We start from the raw sequence: 23,419 nt of genomic DNA, 5'->3' as shown, positions 1-23,419 counted from the left end.
GGATTAACACACAATTAGTGCTGCGTTTACAGCAGAAAAGAGAGACTGTATAATAAAGATGGTCAGTACTTAGACCCCCACCCTTTTCCATTCATCAGTGTCCAGACACTCTCGCACTCTCATTTTCTCTGGTGAAGACAAACCAATTAATTGAATGTGTTTGACATTTACAGTGTTTTCTCAAAGAGCAGCTAATTAGGTGAATGAAATGATGAATTATTGATGGGTGGATATTCTTTTCCACGGGGGAATTTGTCACGTGTGTGAGTGGGAGAGTGAGCCCGTGAACATTAACAGGTTTAATGTCTTCATATTTCGCTGTCTTTTATTGAACCTTGTTTTGTGCGTCATTTTATGTCGCTCTTTTTCTGCTGCAAACCAATTTCCCCAGGTGAGATGATTAAAAATTCATCTAAGCGTTATTGCTGGCGTACGAGGCCCACAGAGTGAAGGTGGAGACGGTGGCGCTTCAGATGCAGTTTTATGATTTCAGAGATCAACAGGTATGAGGAGACAATTAGAGGAAATGGCGTCTCTGAGTAGATGCTCTCCTGCTGCTGGTTAAAGGCTGATGTTCTCCTTATTGCAGACCTGAGGTTTGGACCCAGCAGCAGTCGTGCAGCTCAGCATCTGTGCAGTAACATTATGTGTGAGCGTAATGGAGGAGAGTGGGGGTTTGGTAAGTGGATCTCACTTCTCGAGGCTCAGAGGTTTCTGTGTACGAGCAGAGGAAGGAGGAGAGACCAGAGGATGCACATAATCTGATCATTACAAACACTAATGACCATTCACACACACAGGTTTGCATGGCTATTCTTCTAAGGACACTTATTGACTTCCATTCATTTTGACTGCCTAAATAAAGCACGACCCCTCACCTTCACTATAACCAGTTAGTGCCCAACCTTAACCATAAATCCAATTGTAACCAGTTGAGAGTGAGAAAATTCTATCTTATTCAGACCAGGTTTTGGTCGCCGGGAGAACTAGCGGTCCAGAGAAGGTCCTAAATACAAACACACACAGACTTGTACATCATTAGTAAAGACACCATCTGGAAGATGCTTCAGAGCCTTAAAGTCTCGCTCTCACAGATTCAGAAACAGCTTTTACCCAACAGCCATCTATGAACTGAGCTCCCAAGAGAAATCCTGAATGCAATATCATGCATTATGTCCGTTTTAATATGCATTACCTATTTAAATGTATATGTACATTATTTTTATCTATTGTGTCAAACATACAGACTGGATGTCAGGTTGAGTTTGCATCCACATGTCACAATAAATGCATTCTATTCTATTCTATTCAAGTCGTCTTTCAACCTTGACAGTTGTGGGTTTCGGGGCCCTGCCCTGTCCTTGGGCAAGACACTTAACCCCACGTTGCTGCTGACGTCTGCTGAAGACTAGAAAAGTGAGATATAAACACAGACATAATGACATAAACCAAATTCTGACCCCAAAAACCAGGCCTTTACCCTCAAAAGACCCTTTAAATGTATTTAAATGTCTTCATAAAGCTATGGGTTTGACTCAAAATGTGTCCTTACAGCCTACAACACACATCATCACTTTTCTAAATGTTGAGTCTCAGTGTTATAGAGGTCTAATACCAGCAGGTGGGGCTCACCCAGTAATGAGCTGCACCATGGCTCATGTGTTGAAGTGCAGATTGTTCTCTCTTAATAATATTGTTTATTCTATTGATAAAACAATAGCATTCTGTTATTTATTAATTATACATAACACGCTACTGTAATACACTCCAAAATTGTGAAAAATACACACAACGCCACACTTTGGTCAGACTGGGTTGCAAACGCAGGACTTTTTAGCTGTAAGGCAACAGCCCTAGCCACTACTCCACCGTGTGGCCCCCAGAAACACGAACATGGCAACAACGTCCAGTGTCACATGTGTACGAGAGGTTGTGTTTGTGAAAACAAAACCCAGTGAAAGAAAGCTCTGTGTAATTTACATTCCACGTACACATGTAAACATTTGAAAAACATCATGTGCACTGGCTCACACACACACACACACGCACACACACACACACGGCCACACTGGTATTTTTAATCAGCTGTGTGTGTGTGTGTGTGTGTGTGTGTGTGTGTGTGTGTGTGTGTGTGGACTGTGAAGCCTGGAAATAATTAAGATAAGGGCTTGAGTGGGTGGTGGGGGGGTGAGGGTGAGGGTGAGGGGGGGCTGACAGACATGCATCTTGCGGCTATATTTAGCCGAGTGAGATATTCAGACTCAGGTCAGTTCCTCTGTTGCTGCACTAGTGTTTGTTTGTTTGTTTGTTTGTTTGTTTGCAGTTTCTACCTGAGATGATGATTTCATTCCTTTTCCCCCACAAAAGTAAATGTGGGAAACACTCAGGAGGAGGAGGAGGAGCGTGAAGGGGGCGGGAACGATGATCAATGTCACCTTCTGAGTTTGGTGATAAGAGTTTGTACATCCTGAAACTGTATTTGTTGTAACAAGGTTGTTTTTATGTTAACAAAAATAAATAAATAAATAAATAAATATATATATATATATATATATATATATATATATATATATATATATATATATATATATATATATATATGTATATGTATATATATATATATATATATATATAATATTTTATGTCAATGCTGTAAGACATAAGAAAAGAAAGTCATATTGATAAATCTTTTTAGAATAAACTGGAGTTTATTTGAGTTATTGTCAGAAATACAGTAGTTAAGGTAGTAAATATAGCAGTTAGGGACAGGAATCACATGGTAATTCATGATGTACAATCAAAATCAAAATGATTGACCAAGTCCGACACCAAAAACAAGGAATCTGTCTCCAGGTTTTCATAACTCATAATTCAGGGACCACATGTAGAGAAATTGGAGCTCAAGTGGGCCGGACCAGTATCTTTTTATGTCACAAATTATGAAATTTCTTGAATTGAATTTCAACAATATTATTCCTAAATTTCCCTTTTACATGTGTGTATTACAACTTCCTCCAGATTATAGTGGATCTACAAAGGCTCAAAACATTCAGTCACTGGTATCTGACACTGAAAAATTAACATTATTATTAGAAATGTTCACAAATCCATCCTGCGGGCCGGATTGGACCCTCCTGTGGGCTGGATCTGGCCCACGGGCCATAATGTTGAGGGACCTCAACAATCTTCAAATTCTCTCTGCCACTTAAAAAAGTATATTTTAAGAGGATTTGTAAGTTAACTTGCTGAATTTTACGCATTATTCATATTCTCTCTTGGAGCAGCACATTTGTGACACACACACACACACACAGTTGTGATGTGAAGTAAACCACAGCTTGGTCACCACACATTATACTCAGCGAAAGCAGGTCTGCGCGTGTTTTTAAGAGGCGTCCTCGAGGCACCGTCGCGTTGTGAGCACTGTAAACTGCACCTCAGCAGCGTTAACGCCACAGGGACGACAGCGGCGAAGACATAAAGACAAAGAACGTCAGAAGATTATGAGAAATACAGCTATGCACAGTTATGGGGAGTTAATGTAGTAAAAGTGTGAGACAGGCTGGAGCTTCAGGCTCAGATCCATTCACACACACACACACACACACACAGAGGAATTTAGTCAGTGTTTTCCAACCTCAAGCTGCTGATCGTTTCCATCTCAGGACAGTATGAAAATCAATACACCTAAACTTTAATCTTTGTCAGAGTTGCATTACTGCTCTGTGCGGTGAAGACCTTTTTAAAGAACATGATGTTCTGCTGAGATCACGCAGTCACCATCATGCAACAAAGCTGCGCCGTTGGAATCCACAGATGCACAGTTTCCATCACGGTATGGTTCGGTTCGGACCTGAGAACACTACGTTTATGTGGTAGGAAGGTGTGATGCTGTCACTAAATACACCAGACTCCTCTGTTAAATATTGAGATTTCAGAGTATTTGTTGGAGATTAACCCACGTTTTTAGGATTGTTAAAGGCCACATAGACCGGAAGCTCCAATTAACGCTGCGTTTGTGTGTGTGTATCTGCGTCATTACCTCGTTTATGAAACCCTAAAGTTTCAGAACAAACAGTTCAGCCACTGCTGAGAAAATAGTGTTGTATTGTTTTCCTGGGCTCTGCGAAGCGGATCGGCACTTCCTTAATTTGATGTCGTCATCAAAAATCCTCACCACCGCAGCGCCTCCTGGTGCGGGCACTAGTCCGGGCACATCCGGTTGCGTGCATTCAACCGCAGAAGAAGAAGAACTACTCTCGTTGTAGCTGCTGAGATGCAGAGCATCCACCGTGCCAGAGGGGGAGCTGTGTATCTGAGAGCTGGCCTATCTATTACGTCACTTCCAGGTACCTGGCCAATCACAGGACAGTAGGAAAGCTCTCGTTGGCTGGCCAATCACAACACAGTCCACGTTCTGGGGGTGTGGTTTTGGTCTGAAACAGCGCGGCTGACGAGAGCGTCAGTGAGGAGATATTTTGATCGGCTCGTTTGCAGCGACTAGGAGGTTTTTAACCATGAAAACAAGTTAATATATGTAAGTAGACCTCCATAACTAACATATCTGTGTGATACAAGCATTCTATGTCACTTTTAAGTCTTTTTCTTTGATCGTCAGTTCCGCTGACGATCGGAACGTCTCTTCCTGTGACACTGAACCGTGCCGTGGCGAGGCGAGTAGAGCCGATGGAAACACGCCATAACCGTACCATTTTACCATTTTTTAAAATGTTATTCCTGCTGGAAAAAGGGGGGAAAAACTGAACCATCAATGGAAACACAACTATACAGAGAGCGACAGCGGCACCTAGGGAGGCGGAGTCTCTCCTCCACATGCAAACTCTGACTCTGCAAGTTGTCCGGTTGCCTGTCTTAGTCTGACTACGGCCTTAGCCCGATTAAACCGTGCATGTAAACATACTGACTGTCAGGTCCGTTGCTCGATCTGCCGTCAGCTGCGAAAAACACATTTTTTTTCTGGTCGCGTGACGTCCAGCGCTCTATTTAGTAACAATTAGGAGTAGATTCATTTCTCAAGCGCCTACGCGCACATGTAGGTGTATAACGAGAAATACACTGAACTCTATAACTACTGGAAATGAGGCGAAAAGACGGAGATTTCTGATTTCCCTGTAAAAACATGGACTCACCTGGGAGCTGCAGGAAACTGGCAGCGTTTCACATCAAGACATCAGCCAACAGCCTGGGGAATAGAGCACAGGAAATATGAAACCCAACCCCTTCCTCTATGAGTGTGAGTGTGTGTTAGGGAGAGAGGGAGAATATACAGTATGTAACTATATACACTGTATACGTGCCTGCTTTTGTTACGGCTGCATAAACAGTATTTTTACACGTTCTGAAATGAAACCATGAATTCTGTTTTCTGTCTGCACTACAGAATCTGCCGTCACGATTCGCACATTTACGCTGTATTCCTTGGAAACCTCTGGCCCGGTGGTCCAGTGGTTTTCCCTGATGCCTCAGAGCAAGAGGGGTTCTTTCAGGTGGGATTGTCTCACGCATGCTCAACACTAAAGTCTACAACCGCATTAGCGACGTTGTTTGAGTGTGCTGAGTTACAGATCAGAAAAGCCCTGAAAAGATCGGGAGTGAAAAGCAGAATGAAAAGCACATATAACGACAATGAATATTTAACACTGCGTTTCCATTAGGAATAGTAAAATAACTGCTCTAGTTTTTGGTGTACCGGAGTAAAATGGTACGGAGGTAGCGGACGTGCAGAGACACGTGGGTTACGTACACACAGCCCACTCCCCGCCTACCAAGTAAAAGTACTGTTTACAGTTGATATGCAAACCGTGCTATACCATTACATTCCATTTACATTACATGTCATTTAGCAGACGCTTTTATCCAAAGCGACTTACAAAAGTGCATTTAAACATTTGGGTACAAATAAGAGCTAGAAGTAAGTAAGAGCTTCAAGTAGAACAAACTATGAAGTGCTAGTCATAAGTGCGATGTACAAGTCTTAGTCGAGGTAGAGTCGGAAGAAATGTGTTTTTAGTCGGCGGCGGAAGATGTGGAGGCTTTCAGCTGTCCGGAGTTCTGCGAGTGCCTCTGCGATCCTCTCAGTGAAGGGGCAGCGAGCCGGTTTGTCGATGCAGAGCGGAGTGGGCGGGCTGGGGTGTAGGTTTTGATCATGTCCTGGATGTAGGCTGGACCGGATCCGTTTGTAGCATGGAACGCAAGCACTAGAGTCTTGAAGCGGATGCGAGCAGCTACAGGAAGCCAGTGAAGGGAGCGGAGGAGGGGTGTAGTGTGGGAGAACTTTGGTAAGTTGAAGACCAGTCGAGCTGCTGCATTCTGGAAGACCAGCCAGGAGGGAGTTGCAGTAATCCAAGCGTGAGATGACAAGAACCCGTGCCGCCTTCTGGGTTAGAAGAGGCCGAATCCTTCGGATGTTGTGCAACATGTATCTGCAAGATCTAGCTGTTGCAGCAATGTTGGCAGTGAGGGAGAGATGGTCGTCAAGTGTCACACCCAGGTTCCTTGCGGTATGAGAAGGAGCTACCGAGTTGTCAAGGGTGATGGTTAGATCTGTGGTACCAAACCGAACCCTACCACGATGGAAACACAACATAAATGAGTCAAAGCATTTGCCGCCCCGCCCCCCGAGTGGCTTAAAAACCGCTTAATGTGGCCTTAAAATATTTCAAGAGCCGTGTCCGAGTGAGATATTTTTCCACACATTTCCGTTGCGCACCTTTACATTTCCACGTCTCGCGCTCAGTTATTGCAGCGAAACATCTGCCAAAAGCTTTTGAAATGGTTTTACTGGCACGAGTGAGGATTTTTCTCTCCAGGCGTTTCATGTCGAGTTCCCCTCTGAAATGAAATGAAATGAAATGAGATGTGATTGTGCGTCCAGTCATTTTTTCCAGCCATCAGTCACCAGTTACCTCAGCCCCTCTGACTCATCATACATGTTTCAAAAAAGCTTTCATGTGCCTGTAAATGCTCCTAAATCCTCTGTCGGCCAATTCATCTTTCACACCGAGGAAAATCATGACAATCGCCAGCGTGGAGTCATGAGGTTTGTTTTCTCCGTACGGCGGCGTGCACGTGCGGCGGGGGGGTTTGAGATGTGCAGGTATGACATGCCTGTAGGAAAGAAAAACAGAGACATGTGGCTTTAATGTGGATCAGGCCCAGAGCAGGGACCTCCGTGCAGCCTGGAGACCATGAAAACACACCTCAGGATGAAAAGCAGCGTGGCACACACACATTCCTGCAGCCAGATATCTCAAGTATGTGCTGCGGTTGGACTTCAGCTCTTACCTGAAAGAAGCTGAGCATGCGTGTGTGTGTGTGTGTGTGTGTGTGTGTGTGTGTCGGGCTCTGTAATGATTTCAGTATGGTTTGATTCTCTTCTGTGTGAGCAGGTCAGACCTTTTACCCAATTTCCCCCCATGGATTAATGAAATATTACTGATTCTGATTTTATGTCAACAAAGGGAGGGTCAAAAATGTGAGATTTAGACAAAAAAAAATAAAAATAAATAAGAAGAATATATAGTAAAATGCTTGCTTGTTGGAAAACGTCTTACTTCTTAAACTTTAAAGCTGCAGTGAACATTTTGTTCATATTATTCTGCCTGCGTTTGGTCTTTTCTGTGAACAGAAAATGGACTCTTTTAAGAAATACTATCAGACCTGAGTCAAGTGGCTTTTTTTGAGAGAGAGAATTCACTTCTGAAGCGTTTTGCGGTCACTTCTTTGGCCCCCTTTACAACCCGGCATTAGAAGAGCGTTTTCTGACCACTTGTAAGTACAGCTGTAAATACACCCGAGCTGCACACAGGGCGGTTCGTTATATCCGATCTGCCAAACCACTTCAGGAGGTGGCCGGAGACTCACTGTGACCACATTGAACAGAGGTGTAAAAGGCAGTGAGTGACCGTGATGGGATAGCGATCAGTGAGAGAGTGTGAGCCGTCGTCTTGCTTTAAAAATCGCGGTTTCCTCCGTCTGTCTTGACATTAAACAAAGCACTTCCTGAGCCGCAGTGCAGGAATGCTGCCAGGTGACACAAGATCTAAACGCACATAATGAGAATTACAGAGATTGTCCTGGGGGTTGTGACGGGTCTAAAATCACTATTGTGTGCACTATTTTTAGCGACCCTGTAACACCTGTACAAGTCATTGCGACTGCAGGACATGCAGTACAAACGCAGGCAGAGAAAGTGAGAACAGACACAACCTTTTTTTCTCTTATCAGATCAAAGCGACTGATCTGCATGTTGAGATGCGACTGAGCCGAGCGGATGAAACATTCATGGCAAAGTGGAAGCTCCAGCTTTAGTGAAGACATTCACAAAAAAGACTGCAGGGGAAGTGGTGGGTGATGTGGGCAGATGTTGAGCTGAACTGAATGTTTAATTTCAGTCCACATGGAAACAGTATAGTTTTGGGGGCAGACGCCAGACATTGAAGTGTTACATCTCCCCACAAAGTCCCAACAGAAATTAGAAAAGACTGCAACAAACGGACAGAATTCCCACAGCAACCCACTAACCGATCAATCATAATTACAGGTAAACAACAACACAAACACAACCCTTCAAAATAGACCATCAACTGAAGGCGTTTGCCTTCGACAGACACAAAAAACAACTGTGCAGTGAGTCTCTGAGCTGCCTTTATAACCTCCTGATTACCTTCAGCTGTGGGCAACAACACAGGTGCAGCCAATCGCAATCTCAGCCAAACCTGAGATTCTGGATCTCTGTCTCTGGGATGAGTGGAGAGAAAGTTCATTTAAAACACTTTAAAATAAATAATGATAAAAATAATGTGCAGGTAAAGTCGTCGAACCCGAGAATGTCCAATGTTTCTGGATACATCTGCCGTCCAATAACTCCCGGTGAAACGTTTGAAAAATGCCATTTTTTCTTCTTTCCGTTCAAACGCCTCGCTCTCCACTTTGAGAGACTTTTCCTGCGTTTTTTAGGATTCCATTACTCTAATGTCACTGGGACCGCAGGTAAGTGCAGAATAGACTATTGCTCATATAAAACTAATAACCTGCATTAGGGCTTTTACAACATGCACTCTCTTCCTGAGAGTCTTTAAAACAAGTCAGTGTTTCTTTTGTGCATATTTTATATTTTTACATCACAGTGCGGGGTTGCCATTGTAAGTGTTCACTCGTCCTCCTCCTTATCCATACGAGGCGTGTATTTCTATCACTAAACCCCAGAATATGAAAATCCTCAGGAAATATGTGTTTCACATTTTGCCAACTTGTATATTTAGATTATATTAATGTTTCCTGTCATGCTCCTCCTTCTCCTTTTTTTTTTTTTATTCTTATTCTTATTTTTATTCTATTCTCTTCACAACTGAGCTGTGGTGAATGTGTGTTTCCCCCCTGGGGGAGGAATAAAGTCAATTCAATTCAATTCGTCTCCTCCTTACTCAAAATAGTAAAATGAAGATGTGAGTTACATGAGAATAAGTTCCTTCTCTCGGTCACTGAAGGCCAAAATCCAACAGTCACACAAACGGAGCTTCACAAATCTTTCAAACAGCGATATCAAACAGTGCGGCTATACATGAAAGCTACTTTGCCACATTTAAATGACTAAAAACACAAAGTTGCAACATGTTTAAAAATAAGCTTTCAAATCAGGTCAAATTCAGACCCAAACAGCTGAACGTCACTGCTTGTCAAAGAATACTGAATAAAAGCACTGGTTTAAAGAGACATTTTAAACTCCCACTTACCTGTGGGGTACCTCAGGGCTCTATTATAGGTCCGCTGTGTATAGATACATAAATAAAGTTTATTAATATTATAAACAAAGCAACATGGGGGAAGAAGTTGCGGTATGAAACACTGAGAGACACACAAAGATCTCTCTTTTACGGCTTTAATGGAGCTTATTAGATGTGACCTGTGTAAACAAAACTCAAATGAGTGAATCAGGAAGGAATAAAGAAGGTTACAATGTGTATAAAAAGTGATTTATTCTAATGTAACCGTTCTATTTTGTTGACTTCCTGTTTCTGAGTCGTTACGTGCACTTCCTTAGTGATTTATTTTCTTCCAATGTCCAAAAATTAAACCTGAGCTCAGCACAAAGCAGTTTGTCCCTTTCAATCAGCAACACCCGAGTATAACCCAGTATGACCCCGGGACGGTGTCGGCCTCAGGCAGAATATAGGAAATAGAATACAACCCCCTCGTTTTTGGGGGAAAAATCTCACAAATAAAAACGAGGCATGGCTCCTACACTGTTAATCCAGACTTGTACGCGGAGCATATTGATGATGCGGCTTACACGCTCCAACCAAAGATTTCTCTGCGGCTAACAAGCATGTGTCATCTGCACAGGTGTGATAGTGGAAACAAGGCCTCAGAGTTTTCAGTTTAATCCTAATCTGCATGTATTTGTATTGTTGGAGGAATCTGGTGAACAGAAGTCCGTGTGACGTGAACAAGGCCTGAAAACCAGCCTCTTTCCACATGAACACAATGCTTTTGTTTCCATTTGTGGAAGCGCTGCTTGTTCTGCCGTGTACCTGCTCTTTATTTGCACACATAAATCTCTCCCGTGGAGCTCCCTGGCAGAAGCAGCAGACAGCGTTGGCTTCGCTGTTTTGCAATGCAGCTGCGAAAAGTCTCCACATAAATGAGACGCAGCGGTGCCAAAGCCTTGACGGCATCATCTACCTGGACGATGGGAAGAAACAGAGCAGTTGTTCTCGAGATCACCTTTGGTCTGATCCCCGATCAAACTTTAACGGCCAGATCTTTCCTTCGCTCGGGAAAGTACCTCATCAGGTGAACACGGACATTCACATATGTTTAAGTCATCCTCTGACCTAACGTAGGTGTAAAGTTTCTAGCTGCTAGGGGCAAAACCCCACACACACACACACACACAGATAAATGGTGAGTCCAGCTGGAGGCCATTAGTGTTTCTCCAGCCCACAGGAAGTCGGCCATCATTTTAGACTGACAGGTACATGGAAGGATTTCACCGTGTCTCTGTGCTGCTGCTGAATGTTGAAACATCAGCTCTTTTTTTTTTATCTTTACGGCGTCCTGGCGTTATCCCGATCACCTGGGCAACCAGCTCAAAGGAAACACTCTTTATTAGTTGTGTTTCCATTACAGATTCTCAGCAAAATAAAAGCCATATTTCTAAGATTTCGACAAAGTACGATTTGCTACCTGCAGTTTCCACTGATGCCGGGATCAGGACCTTCAACTTTGCACCTTTAAAAAAACAAAAATAAAACATTTATCATGATGAGATTTTAAAGATTGTAAAGTCATCAGATAAAGAACTTAACGTGACTATTTGTACCATTATGGTCCATGTGTCAGTTTGTCACAAATTTCTCAACTTGCAGAATTCCATCCATCCATTTTCTACCAATTTATCCTCCACACGAGGGTCACGGGGGGGGAGGGACTCCATGCAGAAAACTCCATGCAGAAAGGCCCTTGCTCCAATCGGGTCTCGAACCCGGGTCTTCTTGCTGCAAAGGCGAGATGCAGAATGATCTATTTTAAAGACTAAAGTCTCTGCTGGATTTACCCACTTTGCTGCGTGACATCTGTGTTTATGAATCCACGTGAAACAGCCCCACTTGATGTAATTGGTATTGTCGTATAGTAATTCATTTAGTCATTTGGCAGTTGTGCAATTTCCTGCCGGGAGAGCACCAAGTGAACCGAACTGGGACTGAGTTGAAGTGACATAAAAGAGAAGAGGAGATTGAGCAGAGGCTTCAAAGTGTGCGTGTACCTGTGCTACATCATGCACACTTCTGTTCGTCACACCAACCTGAGACACTTCCAGCATCCTTGTAAACATCTGACGCCACAGACGGATGGTGCACGCACACACACACACACACACACATAGTGGAAGAGGTCACGGCTGTCTCTTTGTATTAATTTGCCTGTAAATGCCGGTGGTGCTGAGACCAGAGAAAAGAAAAGAGAGAGAGGGTTGAGGCGGGGGGGATATAAGGAGGCTGCTCTTTTCATTACACTATGCTAATGAGAAACCAAACCATTTACATGAATTACCTCATTAATCTGCAATGAAGATTTTCCCAACTTCATTTTAATGCTCGTGAGCCGTGGAGTGTTTGCACCTCTCTGTGCAGGTGACGAGGAAAAAGATGGAGGAGTATGTTGTTTTTTTATTTAAATATGTTTTTCTATAAATGCAACATTCACACGTCGTCGGCGGCGTCGTCATCATCGTTATCGTCTCTGTGTGCGCGGTGAAACTACCGTCACAGGCTCTGGGTGCAAATGTCACATCAAATGCAATAGCGATCATGTCGATGTAATGTTTTAATTGTGGCTATTACAGGAAAGTGTGATTTCTGTTTGAACAGGAAAATGCTGCTAAGTCACGTGATGACATGGTGAATTTACAAAAGTTACAAAAAACATTATTTTCAGCTTGCATTATTCTGCGGATCATTACACTGCACAGATGTAGATATCATTATTATTATTATTATTATTATTGTTATTAATAATAATAAATGTGAATGCAGGAAAACTACACTGAACGTCTGCTGCTGATGACCATTAGCAGATGTTCCGAGTCAGACTCGCAGTGCGTCCCAATAACAGATTACTTCTGCCAAATTGTTATTAAAGCGAGAGATGATTTAATGAACTATACCTGAATAATGAATGCATGAAATGAATATGAAAATGCTGAATGTGAGCTTTGAGGGAAGGTTTAGCAGAAGCTCACACAGCTTGAGACTCACGGAGCACGGACAAATTGATGGACGCTGTTTAACATAATTACAGACTTCTTTTTTTTTCAACCCAACTGTGATTGAAATGTTCTCTCGTGGAGTCCCAGAATAGATGTACGAAGACATTTTGCATAGAAAAATCCATAAAAATCAATAATATGGACAGTTTAGCAGAGATGACCTCATTAATAATAACAGGGTTTTATTCTTGCATCCTTGCTGATAGAAAGAGCGAACGGATCCAGACCATAGACTCTATATATATATATATCTACATATATATATATATATAAACATATATATATATATATATAGATATATAAGTGTTGTTTTTTCATCTGTTTTTCCTCTAAATGGAAACAAAATTCACATCAAGTTCTATTAAAGAAAATCTGAAATTCAGAGATTGAGATTGGATGAAAAGGCTTTCATTCAATCTAAATTCTTCACTTTTACTTCCTGAGCTGAGCCTCAGTCATGTGATGCTTTTCCACTCCACAGTTCCAGCACGGCTTGATGTGCCTGGTGCTTTTTTCAGTGCTTGCTCACACAAGAATCAAACCGAACAATGCCGAACTGTAATTCAGTTAAAATGACTTAGAAATCCTGAAAACGTGCGTTAATCTCCAACATTTAGCAAAGAAAAATGTCTAAAATCTAGTGGAAAAGTGCAAACATTTGATTCTCATATTCAACTGACAGAGGGTTGCCAGTTCAAAATGACTTTTTTCTTTTTATTTAACCTTTTATTTAATAAGGGAAATCCCATTGTGAGAGTCCTGGCCGGGATAGACCGCAGCAAATAACAAAACACTCATTACATTACATGTCATTTAGCAGACGCTTTTATCCAAAGCGACTTACAATGGAATCAAGTACAATTAGCCAGGGGTGGAATCGAACTTGCGACCATGATGTCTTTGGTACACAAGGTAGGGTCTTAACCACTGAGCCACTCCACCCCCACTCAATTTACAAATGTACACAGTTAAAACACAAGTAAAAGACAAATAATAATAATAAGATTATGAAAAGATTATGAAAAACAAGTGCATGTTTGGACAATGAGTTTGTTTCCAGTCTTTCTGCAACAAAAGGTGCAGAAAAGCCCTTTTACTCATTTCAGTACGGGAAGAGGAAGCAACAAATAATCAAATCCTGACAGGTCAAGAGCTGGGGTACCTTTTGAGCAAGGTATTTGACCATTGGGTTAACTGGACATTCTAAATTGAGTGTGGAAAAATGCGGTGATCTACGCAGATAGCAGGAATAAGACGATGAAAGAAAAGGACAAATTCACCTGACAACACGAATGATTAAAATGGCTGACAGAAAAAGTCTACCTCGAGATTCTTAGCGTTCGGAGGGTGACAATAAACCATGACGCGTCCATTTCATTAAACATACCAGTGTGAGACCGAACCTCTTGAAAGCCCCCGACGTGCAATTATCTGCAAATGAAATATGCTGTCATGCCATCATCGCAACCGCTGCATCGCCCATTCATAATTTAATCCCTTTTATGCACTTCCCGTGTTCGAGGCAAAGGCGGGCGGGACATGAGTGTCTGACCTCGTTGTGGGTCAATAATGACGGGAATGTTTTTCCCGTCGTTTCCCTGAGTCAAGACAAAAGTAGAGTCATTTGTTCATGAGGTTTTTCTTGGTCACACGATTCCACTTGAGTCTATTAGACGGGTAAAGACCGGCAGACTACAGCAGAGGAGGATGAAGGCGGCGGGTTTGAAAAACAGCGACAACAAAACAAAAAAGAAGGTCTGAATATTAAATTAGGCTCGATGTGAAGTCTCTCTCTCTCTCTCTCTCGCTCTGTGACTGCCAAGTGTCAGGCTGGATTTCCGGGGGAAGCCGTAAAAGCAAAGTGAGGCTGTTTGATCTCGACAAAGTGCAATTAGTGTCAGAACAGTGAGAATTTAAAGGTGGATGGATTCCACTGATCTGAGGACAATGGTGGGCTGAAGGTGTGAGTGTATTTGTGTACAGGAACCTGTCAGGAGCTAATTAGTCGAGATAATGGCAATAGTCTGATCTCCACAGTGCGGTGACGGCAGCGTCGAAGCACCCGCAGACTTTGTTTGTGTGTGTGTGTGTGTTGTGACAGATGCAAGCGGAATAAATTCCACATAACAATGTTAACTTCTTAAAGGAAGTGTTCTGCAGTTTATGTGTGCAACCAGGTCGCCAGGATCTTCAATTTGTGGACGTTAAAGAGTGGAAAACATTTTAAATTCAAAAGTCCAACCCTCTTTCTTCAGACTTCCCTCCGAAGCTCCGCCTCCAGAGCACAGGAACGCGCAATGAACTCAGATTCACGAGCGCTGCACAGCAGCGGTAACGTTCGGGAACTCTTTTGGATACGAAAAACAACAAATACGCATCCGATCAGATCACAAAGACATGGAGCCTTTAACATATACTTTGGAAGTCATTCTGTGAAGTTCAGTGCATTATTAAGACAAGGTTCCTCTCGTCTCTCTTTGAACACAAGCACGTCTGACTTTCATCTTGAATTCTGTCACCTGGGATGAGTCACAGCGACATCGCGACAGTGACTTATCCTCTACTTGCACACACACACACACACACAGTGCTGCATGCTCGCCATCCCATCATGCACCGGAGTAGAGGCAGCGGTGATGTCATCGCTGATTGGAAGTGAGACCAGAGCGAGCGAGTGGGCAACAATATCGCATCATGCTGCTGAATCCTGCTAATAGGAGGTGGAACAGGGCTTAACGTCGAGCAGAGAAACAAACGCGTTCCTCTAAGTCAGGGGTGTCAAACATGCGGCCCGGGGGCCAGAACCGGCCCGCCAGAGGGTCCAATCGGCCCACAGGATGATTTTGTTAAAATTTCACACTAATCTAAACGTAATGTCAAATGCTCCAGATACCTGTGACTAAATGTTTGTGCCTTTATAGATCCAGTGTGCTGTATAAATAGTAAATTTAGGCACGATATTGTTGAAATTGCACTTATATTTCTCAAGAAATTTCATGTTTTGTAAAATTATCCTTCATTAAATGTAAAACAAAGGAGAAAAAACAAAGGGGTTCTTGTTGTTCATAGGTTATTATGCTATTATTTTACTATTTTTACTGGTCCGGCCCCCTTGAGATCAAATTGTGCTGTATGTGGCCCCTGAACAAAAATGAGTTTGACACCCCTGCTCTAAGTCGATCAGATCATCACACTTTCCAGATTTATCTTAAAAAAAGTCTGTTTGTGTCTCTTCTTCTTGCGATAAAAGTCGTAGACGCATAAAAGTTCCTAAATTTTAGACTTAAATCTTCATCTCGATGGTTAATAAATGGAAACCAGAGGGTTTTTCTCAGGTATGAAGTGCTGGATGTTCACAGGTCAGAAGAAGTTTAAACGGAAGAGGAGTTTCCGAGCATGTTTCTTAAAATGGCTGCTGTGGGAATAAGCGGGTCAGCAGGGTCTGCAGCAGCAGGAGACCTTTGTTCCATATGGCATGAGGAGGAGGAGGAGGACTTGTTGGTCACATGACCTCCGTGTGTCCAGAGCTGCAGTGCTGCTGCTGCAACAAATGAGGTCAGACTTCAGGTATGGTGTTGAGCAGCAGGCAACGCCTCAGGGAGACCACCGTGGTCTGCACACACACACACACACACACACAGGGTCCCAGTGGAGATGAAGTGATGCAAAATGACATCAGTGGCTCTCGTTTCTGCATGTGACTCATTACAGCGGTCACTATGGGCCGACCACTGTCACTGCTGGGAGTGAGCAAACAGGCCAGGGGGTGGGGGGTGGAGGTTTTGGCGGGGGCGGGGTTATCGGCGCACACATCACCTGAACTGGACGCAGGTCTCACATGACTGTGATGCGAGCAGGCTGATAATCACAGCACAGGAAATGAATGTTCTGCACAAAGAAGAGGAGGTGAGGGCGATGCTAATACTCACGGTGTGATTCATCTGGAAGATAAGCACTGTGTGTGTGTGTGTGTGTGTGAGCACAGTGTATGTTGTTGGTTTGTCCACCTGAGTCTGGGTTTGATGTTCATGTCCATCTTTAAAGGAGCATTAATCAGTTTTTGGCCACTAGGGGGCAGGGCTTTTAGGCCTTTTTAAATTAATATCTAATCCAACGATTTGGACCCACATTGCAATATGATTCATGATTCGAATGGTAATTTTTACAGAATTATTCTCATTTTCATTTAAATAGCATATTTAAAATGATTACTGTGTGATATTTGTGCAGATTTGGCTTGAAGAAATATTGCGTATTGCGATCTCGAGTCCTTGAGATCTAGAGTCGTCACTTGTGTTGGACACGTTGTGATAATAGCGTGAGGCTTCGCCTGACAATATCGGTGGTTCTCAAAGATAGGGCTCCAGGACCCCTCAGTCCACAGATAGTTCATAGATGACCAGATAAAAAAGTACCCCATATACGCACACATATATGGGGTATTTGTCTGATCTTATCAAATTGCTAATACCATCTTGTTAATATCCCGATGCTATGACTAGATAAAGAGGCTCACAGGTGAGAAACTAAGATGTTTTCTTCGGTCTGTAGAATATGACGTGATCAGAACAATATTTGATCTAAAATGGTCATTTGACACACATTTTGGCGCCTCCTGCAGTTTTGGAGGGTCTGCAGTTTGATGCTTTTGCTTTTGGACACAGGAATATTCATAAAAGCTGGTTACCTCTAATGCTGTCCTGGAATCAAACCCAATGAACACAGACAACATCTCTTAATGTTAACCTTGTGCCTTTTCCAACATTTCCGTTAATAAGTATGCAAAGAAAATGTCAGTATTGTTTTAAAACGATATACCATGCAACCCCATCATCTCATGTTAGCATTAACAGCTACCAATTGATCAAAAAGTCGTTCCGGAGAGCTTGCGTTAGAATTTTTTGTCTTGTCACCACCTGCTCCCTGTGAGAAACCACAGTCCACGGCAGAGAACAATTACATATAACACCTTTTAGTGTGTGGAACACTGAGTCTCGCTTTGTGTCACACTGTGTCGCTGTTTTCAAATCTCCAGTTTAGAATTCCAAACTTTTTTTTTTTTTATTCATACAAAGTTTAGAATGGTAAATACAGCTGCCATGATGCTATTTCGTCTGGATCCTCTCATCAGCCACCAACACAGGAACCTTGTAGACCACGGACGTCACGCTCATGCAGACGCTCTCTGACCAACCAGTGGTCTGTTGTCACATTTTCAGCTCAGCTCACTTGGAACCTCATCAGAGCAGGGACCAAAAAAAAACATCAGGTCCCAGGTATGATCACGAATGAATAGAGTCCAGTTGAACTAGAACTGTATAATGGGGAAGCCCCATAAGATAACACACACATCAAGACACTGGATTCCACCTCATCACTTTACCTATTACCTGTTTCCCTGTGGTGTTTGGACTATGAGCACACACACACACACACACACACACACATTGTACCTGTGTGAGTGATCGGACAGTTGACCCTTGGTTTAAAAGTCAAAACACTGCTCCAGACTTTGTCCTGTCAAACACGCCGCTCTTATCTCAGGAAACAGGATCAGACAAAACTGTCTCAATCAATGTGTGATCAATAACGACTTCTTATCATGATTGGAACACCTGAATGATCAAGTTTTAGGAAAAAAAACAACCAAATACATGAGGCTTGAACAACAAACCCTGGATCAGTTTTATCCAATTGATCGTTTCCTTTACTCCACGTCCGGGTCCTTCTCTTCATTCATGATGTCACGCAGACACAGACGTCACAACATTTCATTCATGAAGACACTGACACAGAGGGGATGAATTAGCTCCCTCTCTCCTCCTGCTTTATGAAGCCAACTTGAGGGCTCGCCATTGTCAGTTCCCCCCAGCCACTCATCCAGTCAAGTGATTTGTATCGTCATTACTCACCCTGACACAAAATTACTTTATTCACCTCTTGGCCACAGGGCTCCCTTTATGGCTACGTGGAGATAGAAGGGCTGAAGTTAATTGATTTGTTTGTAAGGACGAGTTACATGTTTGGTTTAATTAACATATCAGTGTCTCTGTGCCACACCCCCCCACACTTTTCACTCGAAAAGCTTGGGCTAACCTGCGTGAAAGAGAAACAGCAGGTGTTCAGCCTGAGAGGACAGCGCTGCATCAAAAGGCCAAACCTATTAAGACCAATATACCGACAATCACATGAGATCAAGTATCACATGAGAGCAGGAAAGGTTCTCGGTGGGTTGCAGCACATTTGCTACGGGCTCAACATCTTCCGTTAATGTTGTTATTGTGATGTGATACACATTTTAAGCTACAGCTATAATGGTTTCTCCAGCACAGCGATGAAAGTGAAATTCTTATTTCGTAGACTGTATATAAATGATGGATTTAGTCTCTGGGTCCAGAAAATGAAGCCACCTAATGCGGCTTTTCCATCTGCATGGTCCTGACTCGACTCGCCTTGGCGCGGCTTTTTTGCTTTTTCCATTTTCGCTTGTGCCTGTTACGTTTTCGATGTCGTCAGACTGCCGGCCACCGATTGGTCCGAGAGTGTCCGTCTCATGACATCGCACATCACAGCGTGACCGCAGGAAGTACTGAACAAATCCTTCTAATGAACTGATTCTAATGATTCAGTACAACAACAAAAAACAACTGCTTTACAAGTCACTCGTTTGTCTTTGTGTGTGTTGCGTGCAGCCGTGCTGGGATGACTCCGCCCACATTGAGGAGCTAATATACTGTATATATCGTATAACGGAAAAACAACCAAACCGTGTAGAGTTGTGCCTAGCCGAGGTGAGGCAGTACTATGTAGTGGAAAAGCACCGGCCAGTATCATGTTCTGCTGCTGTATCCTCCACATGTGGGTCACGGGGTTGCTGGTGCCAATCTCAGCTGACACAGGGTGAAAGGCGGGGCACAGGTCACCAGTCCATCACAGGGCCCAATATGACCCTTTTCCACTATGGTCCCAGCTCGCTCTCACCTCGTCACGGCACGGTTTAGGTTGGTTTCCCACTACAAAATAGTACCTACTCAACGTGGGCGGAGTCATCATCATCGCCTCATCTTGCCAGAGCAGGTACTGAAAAAAAGTGCCTGGTATGTGGTACTATACAAATAGGTGCATGTTTGCAGGTGAAGTTGGGCGTGTGCTTCCTTATGTTCGTATTTTGTCATGCTTTCTTGTTATATGTTCATTTTCTTGTTCATTTGATGGGAGATTTTATGTTTAATTCCGTGTTGTTGGAGACTGTGGTGTGAAAAGAGAGTGACACCACCAGTTTTATACAGACAATATATAAGATGTGTTGTAATCTTTAGAATAAGGTCTAATCGTTAGAGGGTCAGAGAAGAAATACTCAGCCATGGCAATGACTTTTTATTTAACTCCTAATAATCTTAGAGTGGACCTGGAAACAAAGTGAAAATTGTAATAATCTGGTTCTTACAGGAGCAGGTTCAGAGGTTAATCCGATTCAGCTTCAGCCTTGTAGGTAAGGAACCCCCTGCTTCACGCAGGACAAAAGAAACTGCTGATGAAGAAATAAAGAGACATTTCGCCTGAGGCTACGCTGCTCATCAAAGAACAACACTCACAGTCCATTGAGTTCTCATGGAGAAGGATCTCCAGCAGAAATACAAATGAATTTACCAAAGAGAGGAGGCTAAAAAACAAGCCTCCAAACCTGCAGTGAGCCTAATATTCATGTCAATGCAGAATTAGCATTGCATAATAGCGTCCATTTCCCCTTACACTTCCCCCGGCAGCAGGGCAGCTATCACCTGTAGAGATGTTGTCATGTAGTAAAAGCAGCAGCCCTCCCTCAGACAGGAGAGGATTCTGTAGCCCTTCATATCCTGTCAGCGGGAGATTCAATTAAAGCATTACTGTTGTTGTGGTGGTGAAGGAGGAGATGATCAGAGATGATCACAGATGATCCGTTTTCTCTAAGTCTCAACTTTCATCTAATGAACTGCAGACAGATTTGCAAACAAATAAATAAATACAAATCAAAACGTGGCACAATGTCTACGTCGAAGGGACGCAACTAACAATTATTATCATGCTCGTTTACTCGATTGGTCCATAAAATGTCAGAAAATGTAAGATCAGAAATCAACTTATAATTATTTTTAAAAAAAGCTTGAATAATCAATTAGTATAATAGTTGACGATTTATTTAGTAATCGATGAATAATTTACTGGATGACTGAATGAATTTACCTTTCCCAACATTTTCCACTGTGTTTGCCCTGCAGATGTTTGTGTTTGCATTTCTTTTGCTGGTTCTGTTTGGAATAGTACCAGTTTGACACTTGCTAATGCTTGCTGACATGAAGACAACGTGTTGACTTGATGGATGATGTGTTTTTAAAACTTTTTGACATTGTTGCCCTTCCACTGCCCTGTACTGTACAGACTCAAGTATATCCACGGCATAGAAGCTCAACTTCAGGAAGCAAAAAAACAACATGTAACACAGTGATATCTTAGAAAATGTTGTGCTCTCAAAGTTATACCATTATCGCCGTTAAATACTAAATATTAAATGCTACGTACGTGTAAATAGGTCGAGCATAGTCAGCTACAGACTTTTCACTCAGCCCCAGTCCACACATAGTATTTCGGATTTTCCTCCAAGTACCACCAGAGGAAGCTTGCGTACTGCTGGTGGTACACGTACCACAGTTTGAGAACTGTTTTTTGGAAGTACTGTACTCTGTACTGTGTAGTTGGCCTGAATTTGAATTAAAAAAGGAAAATAAAGACAAGAAAAAATTCAAGCACTGGAAACTTTGGTAGGGAACGATGAGGACAGGTGAACGATGAGGACAGGTGAATGATGATGAGGACAGGTGAATGATGATGAGGACAGGTGAACGATGAGGACAGGTGAATGATGATGAGGACAGGTGAACAGGTGAATGATGAGGACAGGTGAATTGATGATGAGGACATGATGAGGACAGGTGACGATGATGAGGACAGTGAAGGACAGGTGAATGATGATGAGGACAGGTGAACGATGAGGACAGGTGAACAATGATGAGGACAGGTGAACGATGATGAGGACAGGTGAACGATGACAATAGGTGAACGATGAGGACAGGTGAACAATGATGAGGACAGATGAACTATGAGGACAGCTGAGTGATGAGGACAGGTGAATTGACTTCAATTAAGGTCCGTCAGTGAGTGAGCAAGTTAAAGCATCTGTGACCTTTGACCCATGTTGACTGATACATTGTGTGTTTACATATTTTATTTTGTCAGCACTTTAATTTGTAAAGGTTTGCCTTTAATTAAAATCAATTCATGTGAGGTTTGTGTCCCTGTGTCCTTTTTGCACAACACAAAAAGGTAACTTTTACTCAGAGTAAACAAGCTACTTCTTTACTTTAACTTAACTGTGCTAAAGTAAAATGTTATCAAAATAGTGGTACTTTTACTTAAGTAGAATATTTCAGGACCCTTTCCACCTCTGCCTACTGCGAAGCATTTGCCCTCATGTGTCCATACCAGGCGTCTGAATCCAGCACAGGGACAATGAATCACCTTTGAACAATTCATATAATCTCACACTTTCTGTCCCTGTTAATCCCGTGCAGGCTAATTTCAAACCCCCGCTCCTCTCCTCCACACGGTGCCAGAATGCTCGTCGTTGCACCTGGTGTGTCTGAGCTGGAAATCCGATCGTCGGCAGGTACAAGAATAGCTCGTCGGGTCTGTGAAGTCCTCTCCCCCTGACCCGCCGTGAACTGTCATTGAACTTCTGTCCTCGTCGGGGACAAAGCGGTGCTTCGTGTGTGTGTGTGTGTGAGCATGTATTTCTGGACTTGCGGCTCAAAAGACTCAAATGACTGATTGTTTTCCTTTAAAAAGGTGTCACATGTTGGATTTTAACACCAATAAATCAACAGATTAAATGTCTCACGTGCAAATAAACAAACAAGGCCATCTGCTGTGATTGCTTGCCCTTTTTTTATATTCATCTGCTTACCTGTGTACTGTTCCCAGTCAATGGAAGTTCCCCGCCTATACCTGTACACCTGCTCCCTCACCTGCTCCCTCACCTGCTCCCCGCTAATTATAGTATACCAGCCTCTTTTTCACCAGTTGCTTTTTATGTTCCTCTTTGTGCTACTCATGCCGGGCATTTATGTGAGTGCTACCTGTCATCTGTACCTGCCTGATTACCTGTTCATTCATATTATGCGAGGGCGGGAACGGTAATTTGTACATTTCTATTCTCATTTTCATTTGAAAAACATATTTCAAATTATTCCTGTGTGACATTTGTTCAGATCTGTGAGAAACAAAGATGTTCTCAGGTCAAGACAGTACTTCATATATAGTAAAAGTCTATAAAAGTTATACTTAAGTATAAGACATTTACTGTACTCAAGTATCAAAAGTATTTTCTGACATAAAATGTACTCAGGTTTTAGAAGTAAAAGTATTAAAAAAGTGGTTGAGGGTTCAGTTACATTAATGTTTTAGTCAAAAAAAAAAAGAACAGTGTTTGTCTTTCTGTATCTAATGTAATATTTCTGATGACGTGTGCTGGTCACTGTTGGAAAAAGGATTTCGATCTCAAGGTTGTTGGTCTTTTTTACTTGGTTACATAAA

This window comes from Solea senegalensis, linkage group LG1, assembly GCF_019176455.1.
Source record: "Solea senegalensis isolate Sse05_10M linkage group LG1, IFAPA_SoseM_1, whole genome shotgun sequence".
In the NCBI taxonomy this organism is placed as follows: Eukaryota; Metazoa; Chordata; class Actinopteri; order Pleuronectiformes; family Soleidae; genus Solea; species Solea senegalensis.
Note: the sequence above shows the minus strand (reverse complement) of the source record.